Below are 14,509 nucleotides of genomic sequence, written 5' to 3' on the forward strand. Positions count from 1 at the left end.
GAAAAGAAAATAAGATGATACCTTATTTATTGGACATAACTTAATACATTTCTTGATTAGCATTCAAAGGTTGCCCTTCTTCGCCAGATCAGAAATAAGCAAATGTGGTAGATGACAGTATATTTATAAGTGAAACATCCAAGCATTTCATTGACAGTCTAACAAGGTGGGGGTGGGTAAGAGGTATGCATGGGTACATCAACTAACACATTTGCTTATTTCCGATCTGACGAAGAAGGGCAACCTTCAAATCTAATCAAGAAATGTATTAAGTTATGTCCAATAAAAAAGGTATCATCTTATTTTTTTCCATATTTTATTTTGTTTGATTTCTAATGATATTTACACCTTTCCCTGGATATGTGGGATTATGGAATCAGTGTGTATTTTGGCACCTTTATACTTATTTTAGAAAAGGCTCCACAGTCATAAGAACCTTTTGTATAATTTTTGTGGCAATGTGAATGTCTTGACCAGGGTTTCCAAATCCTTATCCCATGCAAAATGAGGCTTCCTGCTTTGTAGATAAAACCTTTGAAAATTTACCTCAGTGCTGGAGTAACTTTGTTCCATTAAGGAAATGTCTTGTTCCTCAAATAATTTCTTTCAGAAAAATAATTCCTATATCGTTTGGCTTTTGTAAAATATTTCATTGTTGGATTTAGTGACAAATCTTCAACTGGAATCAGACCAGTAGTCTCGTTCCGGAAAGAAAAAAGAAGATTTTTGGGCTCTAGGACACAAAAAGGTACTGACATTCATATAAATTTAAAAAGCTGTTTATTTGTATATGCGTAGAAAGTGTTTATATTAATTTAAAAATGCTGTGTTTATGTGTTGGGGGCTTTGGAGTGTTTTAGGCTCATGCTTATGGCTCGAGCTGCAGGGGAGAGATGTCATTAGGTTCTAAACGTTGTAGTTGGGAGGTAGGTTAAATGCTGTGAAGACCTGTAGTCCTGGTCTCTGATCAGCTGAGTGGGAAATTCTGTTTTTTTAAAACTGATAAAAGGGTTTTTGGGGATGAGCTGTATGTTCTGAAGTGTGACTGTGTAATATCTCTTAACTTACAGAGATCCTTTCGCGTTTTTAAAAGGCTTTAAGAAGCATGATTGAGACTTGCTGAATGCTCTGTTTTAATCTAAAAATACTTTGATATTTTGGCTAAAACAAGGGGTAATTTGGAAAACTGGTATAATCTATTTTATCAGAAAATTGTCCTATTGAGTATTTTGAACTCATTTGAACTCCGGTGTAGGGCCAAAAATCATTACTTTAGTAATGAGAATAAATTGATCATCTGAGTTATTACAAACGTTAATTTCTAATGTGTTCTTAGGAGTTTGAGACAAATAGTTGGCAGGAAGTTAAACTCCAGTTTTATGGGTAGCTCCCAGCCAACACATAGGAAATGAAAATGTAAACTTAGGGGAAGGGAGTAAGACAAACAATAGCTCTTTAAAAAGGGCTTGGCAACATTTTACAATGGTATTTATTTATTTATTGGAATGTATTAACCACCTTTATGAAGAGTCACTCAAGGTGATGTACAGCAGGTACATTTTAACATAAAACTTACAATTTTGTTAACAGCATAACAATAGTAAAATGACCAAGTATAAATATAAGTACAATGAATGAGGTAAACGTGAAAACAGCAAACTGAAACCTAATAATAGGCCTACCCAGTGGCATAGCTACGTGGGGCCTGGGGGGGCCTGGGCCCCCGTAGATTTGGCCCTGGTCCCCCTGCTGACGATCCCCTTGAACCCCCCTCCCGCCACCAACTCTCCCCCGCCGTCCGCCCCGCATCAGATACCTTTTTTGCTGGCAGGGGTTCCCGAACCCTGCCAGCTGAAGAAGACTCTCTTCGGCTGGCGGGGTTCGGGGACCCCCGCCAGCAAAAATGGTATCTGATGCGGCGGCGACAGCGGGGGAGAGTTGGTGGCGGGAGGGGGGTTCAAGGGGATCGTCAGCAGGCCGGCAGGGGGGGTCCAATGTGGTGCGGCGGCTAAACAGTGTCCCCCCACCTCGGGCTCTGCCCCCCCTCCCGGCGAGGTCTGGCTACGCCCCTGGGACTACCATGAAACACGATCAAAAATATACACATTTAACAGCACTGAAATTGAAAAATTGGAGGTATAATGCAATGAGCATAATGCTAATGAAACATCTAATAATCACACATTAGAACGTTCAAATAACATAGCTACGATATACTAATGCTTTTTGAAAGCTACTTTTATTATAGGAAGGTTTTTTTTTTTTTACTTTTCCAAATCCTAGCTCAAAGGAAATTGCATTCAGGTACATGAGTTAGTTTCCATGACCAAATTGGTTCGCAATCCAAGACAGGGGTGGGCAACCTCTGTCCTTCAGGGCCGCAACCCAGTTGGGTTTTCAAGATTTCCCCAATGAATATGCATGAGATCAATTTGCATGCACTGCCTCTATTGTGTGCAGATAGATCTCATGCATATTCTTTGTGGAAATCATAAAACCCGACTGGGTCCTGACCCTCGAGGACTGAGTTTGCCCACGCCTCATCTAAGCTCTTTTTTGAGCAGTGGAAAATGATGTGACTTGCCTGGTAACAGAATACCGGTAAGGGTAGGTTTTGCTCCACCGAGTGTATTGTAAAAGCACAGTGGAAGCCTTTACGTCTTGAATTATTTCTGTTTCTAGGATTTCAGTTTTCTTAACTTTGCACGGTATCTTACCCCTGAAAACACAGTGGAAATGTCTGCATGACCCCTCTCAACCACCTCTCTCTGAAGTTACAGAAGGAATTTGAAGTTATGCACAATATAGTCTCTTCCTGTGAGCAGCTGTGGAGAATGTAGATTATATTCTCTAAACAAAGCCCATGAGTCTTGTCAGCTCTGCCTTTTTAGAGAGTTCTAAAAGCCAGAATAATCAAAATACAGGAGTAAGGCTGCTGATTATCTGAAGCACCTGCATATTTCACTCTGTACACGGACCCTTACTGTAAGATACTGTAATCCCAAGGGGTTAAGTTACCTGGGTACTGTGGGGGGGGGGGGGGGGCGATCCGGTGGAGCGGCGCATCTCCTGTCGGGAGGCTAGCCGTGCTCCCTGCAGCGTGGGTGAGCTGTTGCGGCACTAGTGTGCTGTTTTGGAGGGTGAGGTTGGCGAATCTGGAGGGTTTCGGCTGCGTTGGAAGCAGCGGCACATTTTGTTTTTTTTTTGGAGAGTGAGGGGGAGCTGAGGCGGAAGTTCTGGCCATAGTGGGCTGAATTGGAGGTGGCAGCAGGAGCAGCGCTGTGCAAGGGGGGTTGCCGGAACGGAGGGTCCAGTGTTCTTCGGCGGCCAGCATTTCTGCAGGGGCTGCGGGCATCAACGGCGTCAGCTGTTCGATGGGGCGGCGTCGATCAGCTGTTGTGCTGGTGCGGAGGAGGAGAGGAGAAGCTCGGGAAAACTAGGGGAAAGTCTGGGTTCTGACTGGCCCTGTGTCAGCGTCTGACGTCGACGTGATGACGTCAGACGCACGTTTCGACGCAGGGCCCGGAGATTCCCTTCTCTTAAGGGAACCGGCTCTTGTAAATGAATAGAGCCGGTTCCGAATGCAGCAGAGGACCGGCGTGGGATTGGGAAAGCTGTGGAGAGTGTTTGGTGCCCTCTCCCAGCGTTTTTATTTTTTTTAATAGAAGCGGCTGGCTATGATGTTGGCGCTGCATGCACCGGGAATAGTGAGGAGCCGGTTGCAGAAGGTGGGCACGAGCCAGATGCTGGCTCATGACGGGACTGAGCAGTAGGCTCGTGCTGGAAAGAAAAAGATTTGTGGGCTCTAGGACACAAAAAGGTACGGACATTCATATAAATTTAAAAAAGTGTTTATTTGTATATATGTAGAAAGTGTTTATATTAATTTTAAAATGCTGTGTTTATGTGTTGGGGGCTTTGGAGTGTTTTAGGCTTGTGCTTATGGCTCCAGCTGCAGGGGAGAGATGTTATTAGGTTCTAAACGTTACAGTTGGGTAGGTTAAGTGCTGTGAAAACCTGAAGTCCTGGTCTCTGATCAGCTCAGTGGGAAATTCCATTTTTAAAACGGATAAAAGGGTTTTTGGGGATGAACTGTATGTTCTTAAGTGTGACTGTGTAATATCTCTTAACTTAAAGAGCCTCTCGCGTTTTTAAAAGGCTTTAAGAAGCATGATTGAGACTTGCTGAAAGGCTCTGTTTTAATCTAAAAATACTTTGATATTTTGGCTAAAACAAGGGGTAATTTGGAAAACTGGTATAATCTATTCTATCAGAAAATTGTCCTATTGAGTATTTTAAACTCATTTGAACTCCTGTGTATCTTTGTAACATCAGTGTCCTAATATAGCAGTGGGAGAATATCCAGCTCATTTTCAAAAGAGATCGCCGGCCATCTTCTGACACAAATCAGGAGATGGCCGGCGATCTCGTGATCCCAGCCAAATCGGTATAATCAGGTGCCCTTGGCCTGGATTGGCCGCTGTCGTGGACAGGATGCTGGGCTTGATGGACCCTTGGTCTTTTCCCAGTGTGGCATTACTTATGTACTTAAAAGCCGAATTTGGCCAGCACCAACTGCTTTTTCGTCGCGAAGCCGGCCAACCTTCAAGGGAGGGTACAGAATGCGGGACAGGGGCGGGATGGGGGCGTGGTTATGAGATGGCCGGCTTCACCCCATAATGGAAAAAAGATGGTTGGCTCAGATGAGCATTTCGCCGGCTGGACTTGGTCCATTTATTTTTAGGACCAAGTCACAAAAATGTGCCCCAACTGACCAGATGACCACTGGAGGGAATTGGGGATCACCTCCCCTTACTTCCCCAGTGGTCACCAACCCCCTCCCACCCAAAATAAAATCAAACATTTTTTGCCAGCCTGAAATGTCATACCTAGCTTCCTGACAGCAGTATGCAGGTCCCTGGAGCAGTATTTAGTGAGTGCAGTGCACTTCAGGCAGGTGGACCCAGGCCCATCCCCCCTACCTGTTCCACTTGTGGTGGTTAATGTTGAGCCCTCCAAAAAAAACCCTAAACCCACTGTACCCACATGTAGGTGCCCCCCTTCACCCCTTAGGGCTATGGTAATGGTGTAGAGTTGTGGGGAGTGGGTTTGGGAGGAGATTTGGGGGGCTCAGCACCCAAGGTAAGGGAGCTATGCACCTGGCAGCAATTCTTTTTTATTATTTCTAGAAGTGCCCCCTACGGTGCCCGGTTGGTGTATTGGCATGTCATGGCAGTGCACTACAAATGCTGGCTCCTCCCACGACCAAATGCCTTGCATTTGGCCGGGTTTCAGATGGCCGGGCCCGGTTTCCATTATGGCTGAAAACCGAAGCCAGACATCTGCTCTAAACCCGGTGATCGATTTAGCCGGCCCCAACTGTATTTCGAAAATAAGGTTGGCTCCGCCCCTTTGTGGAGCCGGCCCCGAAGATGGCCGGCCATCTATTTGGCTGGCGCTGTTCGATTATGCCCCTCCATATTAACTATATTATCTCCAACACGCTTCTAACATAAGAGATATAATTTAAAAAATAATCAAACGTACACAGTATTTTGATACAGTTTTGGGCTGTTATTTTTTTGAGAATGAATTAAATGCTTTGGACATACAGAGTAGTCTCAGTAATTATATGTTAAAAGGAAAATTATACTGAGACTAATCAAAATTCTTTTGGGAAAAAATTTATTATTCTGGGAGGGCTAGCATAGGGCTACCGAATTATCTTTTGTTTTATTGGTGAAGCTAGATAGTGAACTGTTTAAAATGAGCACAAAAGTCTTGAGACATATAAAGTAGTTAGGGTTTAGGGATTTGTTTTTAAATTTTAAAGCCTAGAGTAGTAGGTATTCTTCATCTGGCTTCCGGTTCCTGTTGTCAGCAAAAATAAGGTACCCAACGTTGAAAGGCGAAGAACAGAAGATATACAAGAAAGCGGGAAGAAAAGCTAAATGATCTGAGGTTACTATACAAAACAATACAAAGGACTGATTTATAAGAGACTAGCTAAAGGAAAAGAAAGTGAACCATAATAAATATTTACCTGCTTGGTCAAGGACCTGAAAAGAAATAAAAACAAAGAATCAATTTTTATAAATTAAAAGGATGTTTTTGAGGTTTAAATGTTTATTTAGATATTGACTTTTGCTAATTTAAAAATATACTTATCTGATAATACATTGAAGAAGTTTGGCAAAATGGGGAGTTGATGTGCTAGAAAGAAAGATAGTAAAAAATTTTAGTTAACATAATATGTATACAAAACATGAATAAAAAGGAATAAATTATTGAACTTCCTATGTAAATGTCATTTGTTATCCTGAGTTAAAAACAAACATAAACTTAGATTCATTTCTCTCCTTGTTTTAGAAACTAGGAGATGTGGTTAGTGTAATGATTGTATCCCATCCCTGTCCGTTTTCACGATAGTTTGCCTGAGGTATTTTCAGGGTATTGTAAGGTGAACTATCGTGCCAAACTCTTTAAGATTAGCAGAGGAGGTTAATCCTTTGGAATTGTCACTGAAACCTTTACTTACATGCCAAAAAGAAAAGATCTTTTTTCCCCCCAAGTAATCAAAACATGCAGTGTCTGTTTCCTTTAACCAACTCAGTGTCATTGTCAAGTGGAAATGGCATAGATTTTCGCTAACAACTAAATGGATGCTTTTTTTTTTTAATGTGGATGATTTTTGTGTGATCATGTAGTCATTGTTAAGGAACATAATGATATTTGCAAATTTCTGTACCTACTTCTAATTCTTGAAGGTGTTTTTCTCATATTAGCCATGATGAAGACAATGTTCAGAACCACCTAGCTAACTTATTAAGGCATAAGGGCCCTATTTACTAAGCCGCGTTATTGGCGTGTTAGTGTATTTAACGTGCGTTAACCATGTATGCGCTACAATATCCCTGTTGCCGCCTACACGGTTAGCGCGTGTGCGCTAATTATAGGTGCATTAAAAACGCTAACATGCCTTAGTAAACAGGGCCCTAACGGGCATTTTCGAAAGAGAAGGGCACCCATCTTTTGACACAAATCGGGAGATGGGCGTCCTTCTTTCAGGGTTGCCCAAATTGACATAATCGAAAACTGATTTTGGGCGCCCTCAACTGCTTTCTGTCGCGGGGATGACCAAAGTTCCTGAGTGCGTTTTGGCAGCATACCAAAGGCAGGACTGGGGTGTGCTTAACACATGGGCATCCTCGACCGATAATGGGAAAAGAAGAGCGTCCCTGACGAGCATTTGGCCAACTTTACTTGGTCCATTTTCTTTCACGACCAAGCCTTGAAAAGGTGCCCAAACTGACTGTAGGGAATTGGGGATGACCTCCCCTTACTCCCTCAGTGGTCACCAACCCCCTCCCACCCCCCACCCCCCAAAAATTAAAAAAACATTTTTTTCCAGTCTCTATGCCAGCCTCAAATGTCATACCCAGCTCCATGACAGCAGTATGCAGGTCCCTGGAGCAGTTTTTAGTGGATGCAGTGCACTTCAGGCAGGCGGACCCAGGCTCCCCCCCACCTGTTACACTTGTGGTGGTAAATGTGAGCCCTCCAAAACCCACCAGAAACCCACTGTACCCACATGTAGGTGCCTACTACTACTACTTATCATTTCTAAAGCACTACTAGATGTACGCATCGCTGTACACTTGAACATAAAGAGACAGTTCCTGCTTGACAGAGCTTACAATCAAATTAGGACAGACAAACAGGACAAACAAGAGATAAGGGAATATTAAAGTGAGTAAGATAAAAATAAGGGTTCTGAACAAGTGAGTAAGGGTTAGGAGTTAAAAGCAGCATCAAAAAGGTGGGCTTTTAGCTTAGATTTGAAGACGGCCAGAGATGGAGCTTGATGTACCAGCTCAGGAAGTCTATTCCAGGCATATGGTGCATAAGGAACGGAGTCTGGAGTTAGCAGTGGAGGAGAAGGGTGCAGATAAGAGAGATTTACCCAGTGAACGGAGGTGCCTCCCTTCATCCCTAAGGGCTATGGTAGTGGTGTACAGGTGTGGGGAGTGGGGTTTGGGAGCTATGCACCTGGGAGCAATTTGTGAAGTCCACTGCAGTGCCCCCTAGAGTGCCCGGTTGGTGTCCTGGCATGTCAGGGGGACAAGTGCTCTAGGAATGCTGTCTCCTCCCACTACCAAATAGCTTGGATTTGGTCATTTTTGAGATGGGCGTCCTCGGTTTCCATTATCGGTGAAAACTGAGGTTGCTCATCTCTAAGGTCGGCCTAAATGTTGAAATTTGGGCGTCCCAGACCGTATTATCGATCCGAAAGATGGACGCCCATCTTGTTTTGATAATAAGGGATGCTCCGCTCCTTCGATGCGCCGTCCTTAGAGATGGTTGTCCCCGTTCAATTATCCCCCTCCATGTCAGCTATATTAGGTGTGTGAAGTTGTCCCCCACTGAGGGGCCATTTTACTAAGCCGCGTAGGCACCTATGCGCGCCCAACGTGCGTCAATTTTGAGTTACCGCCCGACTACCAGATGGCCCGTGTGGTAATTTTTGACGCGCATCTGCTAGGCACACTGGAAAATACTTTTATTTTCTGGCACGCGGACGATCATCGAGAGGTAATCGTCATTCTACACGTGTAGACCATTACCGCCCAGTTAGTGTGTGAGACCTTACCGCTAGGTCAGTGGCTGGCAGTGAGGTCTCAGACCCAACATGGACGCGTGGCAATTTTGCTGCACGTCCATTTTCGGCAAGTATTTAAAAAAGGCATTTTTTACAGGTGCACTGAAAAATGATTCTGCGCGCACCCAAAACATGCATCTACACTACCACAGGCCAATTTTCAGCGTGCCTTTGTAAAAGGGCCCCTGAGTGGCTACGTTTGCCACCTGTTTTCATAACACAGCTTTACCTACTTGCTCCAAAAACATTTATATTTCAAGCGACAGGCTTGAGTTAGGAGATGCAAGAAGCATGGGTACCAAAATGCCTATGTAAATGTTAGCAAATTTTTGATATGTGGGTATTTCTCCTTAAAAAATTTGCTAACGTTTATATGGGTGCTTTTGTGCCCAGGTTTTGTGCCTGCTTTATTTGCCTGGTAATGTTGAAAAACTATGCCATCTTTTCTCTTTCAAACTATATTTTCTGAAAGTTATATTGGTAGAAAGTAGCTGTGAATCTTTCTGATAGGCAACTTAAGGAATATTGTCCTCCGTGAAGGTAAATTAGTTAGGCACCCGTTATAGTGGGTACTTTTCTGCCCATGGAGCAGCAGGTAGTAGAAGCAACAAAACCAAGAACTCAATCTGCAGAATACAAACGATGCACAAAAAGGGGGAAACGGGTGGGGGATGGTACTTGTGGTGTTTGCAACTACATTCAAAGCAGTTTACATGGTATATACAGGTACTTATTTGTATCTGGGGCATAGGAGGGTTAAGTGACTTGTCCAGAGTCATAAGGAGCAGCAGTGGGAATTGAACCCAGTTCCCCAGGATCAAAGTCTGCGGCACTAACCACTAGGCTACTCTTCCACTCCAGATCTTTATTCAGTGGGTCATTTTCATTGAATAATGATCTGCTGCCAACCATCAATCACTTCGCTGTTTTTTGTGCTGCAGGTAGTAGGCAATTTTCAAAGCAAACTGTGTGAACAGTTTTATGTTTGAAAATTTGCTATTGTGCTTCCTTGACCTACAGATGGAAGAAACAGGGAAATACATACACACAGATTTGGAAAATTCCATTTTGCATGCATTCCTAACTTATCCACTCTTTATACTATACCACCTTTTCCTTAGGGCTCTTTTTAATAAGCCGTGCTACAGGCACGTTAACGTTTTTAGCACATGCTAACCATGTAGATGCCCATAATATTCCTATGGGCGTCACACAGTTAGTGTGTGCTAATTATTAGCACACGCTAAAAACGCTAACACACCTTAGTAAACAGGGCCCTTAATATGGTTTAAAATGTGTGAATTAAACCCTGTTCCAGAGGTCATTTTACCCTCATAAATTGTTGCTCTTAACCGTTCAAAATATGAACTTGTTCTTTTCATTGTTGCTTTCTCTTTTGGATTTGGTTCTGTGTATCCTTTACTAATTTGTCATAATCTAGTTCTGGTATTTTTCTATATGTCAGGGCTGGTTCCTTAAACTGCACACTAAAATATATATATAATTTAGCTTGCACATAATACATTTTTTAGGATGCATGCTGAAAAAATATTTAACATTCAGTTCACTAAGTTTAATGACATGTAGCATGCACAGCAAGAGTGGGGGAGTAGCCTAACGGTTAGTGCAGTGGGCTGAGGAACTGGGTTCGATTTGCACTTCAGCTCCTTGTGATTCTGGGCAACGCACTTAGGGGTCCTTTTACTAAGGTGTGCCAAAAAGTGACCTGTGTTGGTCTAGACACGTGTATTGGGCGCGTGCAGGAACATTTTTCAGTGCATCTGCAGAAAAGGCCGAAAATGGACGTGTAGCAAAATGAAAATTGGCACATGTCCATTTTGGGCCTGAGACCTTACCGCCACCCATTCACTTAGCAGTAAGATCTCGCGTGTTAAATGGGGCGGTAATTGTCAGTGCGCATACAATGCCAATTACCGTCCGGTTAGCACCGTGCGCCGGCAATTTTCCAGCGCGTGTAGTGGGCACGCTTAAAAAATAAAATTACTGCCCAGACCACGTGGTAGCCGGACGGTAGTTATGAATTGGCGCACGTTGGGCGTTCGTAGGCAACTGTGTGGCTTAGTGAAAGGGCCCCTTAACTCTTCACTGCTGAAGGTACAAAGAGATTGTGAGACCACAAGGGACAGAGAAAGTCCCTGTTAAATCATAAAAAGGCAGTACATCAAATATACAACCCATACCCTAGAAAAGCTCCACAAAATGTTTCCTGATAAGAAATGTTAATTGAATATTAATAGCTTCTGAACATTATTCAGTACATATGCAGTTGTTTTTCTCTTACTTTCCTCTCCTCCATCCACAAATATGTGAAAACAAAGCTAGTTTTAGCATAGTTTCAGAAGGGGAAAGGAACCAGACCTAGTTTAGATTCAGGTGCAACACAGGAATAACAATACATGAAAGTGGCGAAGATGTATTTATTTTATTTATTTTGGTTCTTATATCCCATATAATCCAAATACCAATTATTCAGGTCAATGTGGCTTACAACACTTAAGTAAAAGCAGGTACAAATATTGATGTAGAGATTGTTCCATTACTGCAACTTAGCAAGAGTTCATAGGCTTTTACAGAACTACTAGAATTCAATGGATAACATACTTATTATCTGGAATTTTTTTTTCAGAAATTTTCATAATATTAAATAGTTAGAAATTCATTTAATTTCAACTGGTAAATCATTCCACTATTTAGTGCATATGTGAGAAATCTTTGCACAATATGGACTTGAAATAGATGTCTTTATAGTTAGGATAATGACGTATAAGGTATTTTCTGGATTTTACGGATCAATTAAATCCAACGTGTATTCAGGTGCCAAGCCATGTATTATTTTGTAAATGAATGTGTAGGTTTTGAAATTATGCTAGCTTTGATTGGAAGCCAGTGTAATTTGGAAAGTAAGGGAGAAAAAGCTCTGTCGAATTCTGAAGCTGTCAACACGAGTCTCGCAGCTGTGTTTAAGGTAGTTTGCATTTTTTTTAATGAAAGATTTTTTTATTCCCTAGGTAATATGCATTATAGTAGTCCAGTTGTGATAGGACCAGTACTTGCACAATTGTTCAGAAGGAACTGGATGGGAAAAAGGATCTAATTCTTTTTAACGTCTATAGATTATAGGAAGAGATATACATCTGTGGTGTGGTCCTGATTAGAATTATTATATGCCAAGAGGAATGGACCTCATAGAAATAATTATATGTATTGAGCTGCTGTCATAGACCTCCAGGCTTACTTAACAGGCACCCAAGACATTCCTGCCAAAGAGTGTCTGTAACCTGAAATCTCTAGCTTCCCATGCATGGGACTTTTCAGAGCTTCCAAGTTTCCAGTTCCCGGAGGGGGATTATAGACCAGCCCTATCTTGATGCATTATACAATTTACAACACTGATTACAATGGAGAGAATCAAGAACAACAAATACCATAGTAAGAACGTAAGAATAGCCATCCTGAGTCAGACCAAAGGTCCATTTAGCTCAATGTCCTACTTCAGGCAGTGGCCAATCCAGGTCACAGGTACCTGGCAGAAACTCAGTTAGTTACACCATTCAATACTACCAATCCCAGGGTGAGCAGTGGCTTTTCCCATGTCCATCTCAATAACAGACTATGGATGTTTCCTCCAGGAACTTGTCCAAACCTTTTTAAAACCCAGATATGCTAACCACTGTTACCACATTCTCTGGCAATGAGTTCCAGAGCTTAACTATTCTTTGAGTGAAAAAATATTTCCTCCTATTTGTTTTAAAAGTATTTCCATACAATTTCATTGAGTGTCCCCTCGTCTTTGAACTTTTTGAATGAGTAAACAATCTATCCACCTTCACCCACTCCAGACCGCTTAGAATTTTGTAGACCTCGATCATATTCCTCCTTAGCTGTCTCTTTACAAAGCTGAAGAGCCCTAACCTCTAGCCTTTCCTCATATGGGAACAGTTCTATTCCCCTCATCATTTTCGCCGCTCTTCTTTAACCTTTTCTAATTCCTGCTATATCTTTCTTGAGATACAGCGACCAGAATTGAACACAATACTCAAGGTGAAGTTGCACCATTATGCAATACAGAAGCATTATAATATTTTTGGTCTTATTTTGCATCCCTCTCTTATTAATATCAAGCATCCTGTTTGCTCTTTTGGCTGCCGTCGCACACTGGGTAGAAGATTTCAGGGTATTATCTACAATGACACCTAGATCTTTTTCTTGAGTGCTAACTCCTAAAGTGGACCCTAACATCAGGTAAGTGTGATTCAGATTATTCTTCTCAAAAGCTCTATTGAGCAGGGACTGTCTCTCTGTGTCAGGTGTTCAGCGCTGCATGCGTCTGGTAGCGCTATACAAATGTTAATAATAATAATAATGTGCATCACTTTGCATTTCTTCACATTAAATTTCATCTGCCGTTTGGATGCCGAGTCTTCCATTTTCCCAGGGTCTTCCTGCAATTTTTTACAATCCACATGCGTTTTGACAACTTTGAATAGTTTTGTGTCAACTGCCAATTTAATCACCTCACTAGTCATTCCAATTTCCAGATCATTTATAAATATGTTAAATAGCACAAGTCCCAGTACAGATTCTTGCGGCACGCCACGCTCCTTCATTGTGAAAAGTGTCGATTTAACCCTACCCTCTTCTTTTCTGTCCAATAACCAATTCTTAATCCACAGAAGGACATTGCCTCCTATCCCATGACTCCTTAATTTTCTCAGGAGTCTCTCATAAGATACTTTGTCAAAAGCTTCCTGAAAATCTAGATACACTACATTAATTGACTCATCTTTATCAACATGTTTATTCACTCCTTCAAGGGGTTTGCTCAATATTTTGGGTGCTCAAGCACCCATATAGCTGGCTCCTATGCTAAGAGATCTGGAGCTTCCCATCCCTCTGTTCCCTCCATCCCCCCCCCCACCACCCAGAGTGACTTCCTTCTCGTTGTGCTGTCTCCTCTTTGGTCACAATGTACTTCGCCTGCCCATTCTTGTCCCCCTCTAAACACACTTTTTGTTTAATCTCTTTTTAGAGTTTTCTAAAGATAGGGATCATACATCCTTAGTTCACATTGAACAGAGCAAGCTATTTTCAGATTCTTCATGTGGAAAGGAAGATGTGGATTCTGTTTCTTTTTCCTTTGGTAAAAGTAAACAAGAGATCACTCTGGTGTGAATGCAGATTAAAGTTAGAAATGGTGGTTTCTGGTTTTCCTCAGAACTTCAATATGAGGTTAGGGGAAGAGGGGATGTTGCCTCAAATCCATCTTTAAAATGTAACATAATGTGTTACAAAGTTTAAACATTTTGAAAGAACTCCAATTTATCACACAAGGGTCTTGTGCAAACCTCGTCCACCAAACTAGTTTCCACATAGGCTCTCAAATAAATTTAACAAGCTTCTTTAAAAGGTATTAATTTAATTTGGAATTTCATTTATTAAGTTTTGTTCCATTGTACTCTCAAAGATCTAGACATTACAAGTTGGTATATACATATTCAGAGAAAAACAATACAGTACTGTTTGTCAACATACTAGATACCACAGATCAGAACATATGATACTATTAGGGGCATAATCGAAAGAGAAGGGTGCCCATCTTTCGACACAAATGGGGAGATGGGCGTCCTTTTCTCAGGTTCGCCCAAATCAGCATAATCGAAAGCCGATTTTGGGCGTCCTCAACTGCAGTCCGTCGCGGGGACGATCAAAGTTTATGGGGGTGTGTTGGAGGTGTAGCGAAGGCGGGATTGGGGCGTGCTTAAGAGATGGGCGTCCTCGGCCGATAATGGCGTCCCTGATGAGCAATTGGTCGACTTTACTTGCGCCATT

The 14,509-nt window shown here is 42.2% G+C and overlaps 1 protein-coding gene across 2 annotated transcripts in view; it reads left to right on the top strand.

Annotated features, from left to right (window-relative positions):
- BMPR1B (bone morphogenetic protein receptor type 1B) overlaps positions 1-14,509 on the top strand; it is a 666,288-nt gene that overhangs the window by 496,791 nt on the left and 154,988 nt on the right. Inside the window, exon 1 of one of the 2 annotated variants that reach the window (XM_030190710.1) lies at positions 685-748. The exons of the other annotated variant lie outside the window; for it this stretch is intronic. The gene's annotated coding sequence lies outside the window, so the exon portion shown is untranslated. Of the gene's footprint in view, positions 1-684; positions 749-14,509 lie in introns of those variants that run through there. 2 annotated transcript variants of the gene reach the window in all.

This window comes from Microcaecilia unicolor, chromosome 2 (genome assembly GCF_901765095.1).
Source record: "Microcaecilia unicolor chromosome 2, aMicUni1.1, whole genome shotgun sequence".
Lineage (NCBI taxonomy): Eukaryota > Metazoa > Chordata > Amphibia > Gymnophiona > Siphonopidae > Microcaecilia > Microcaecilia unicolor.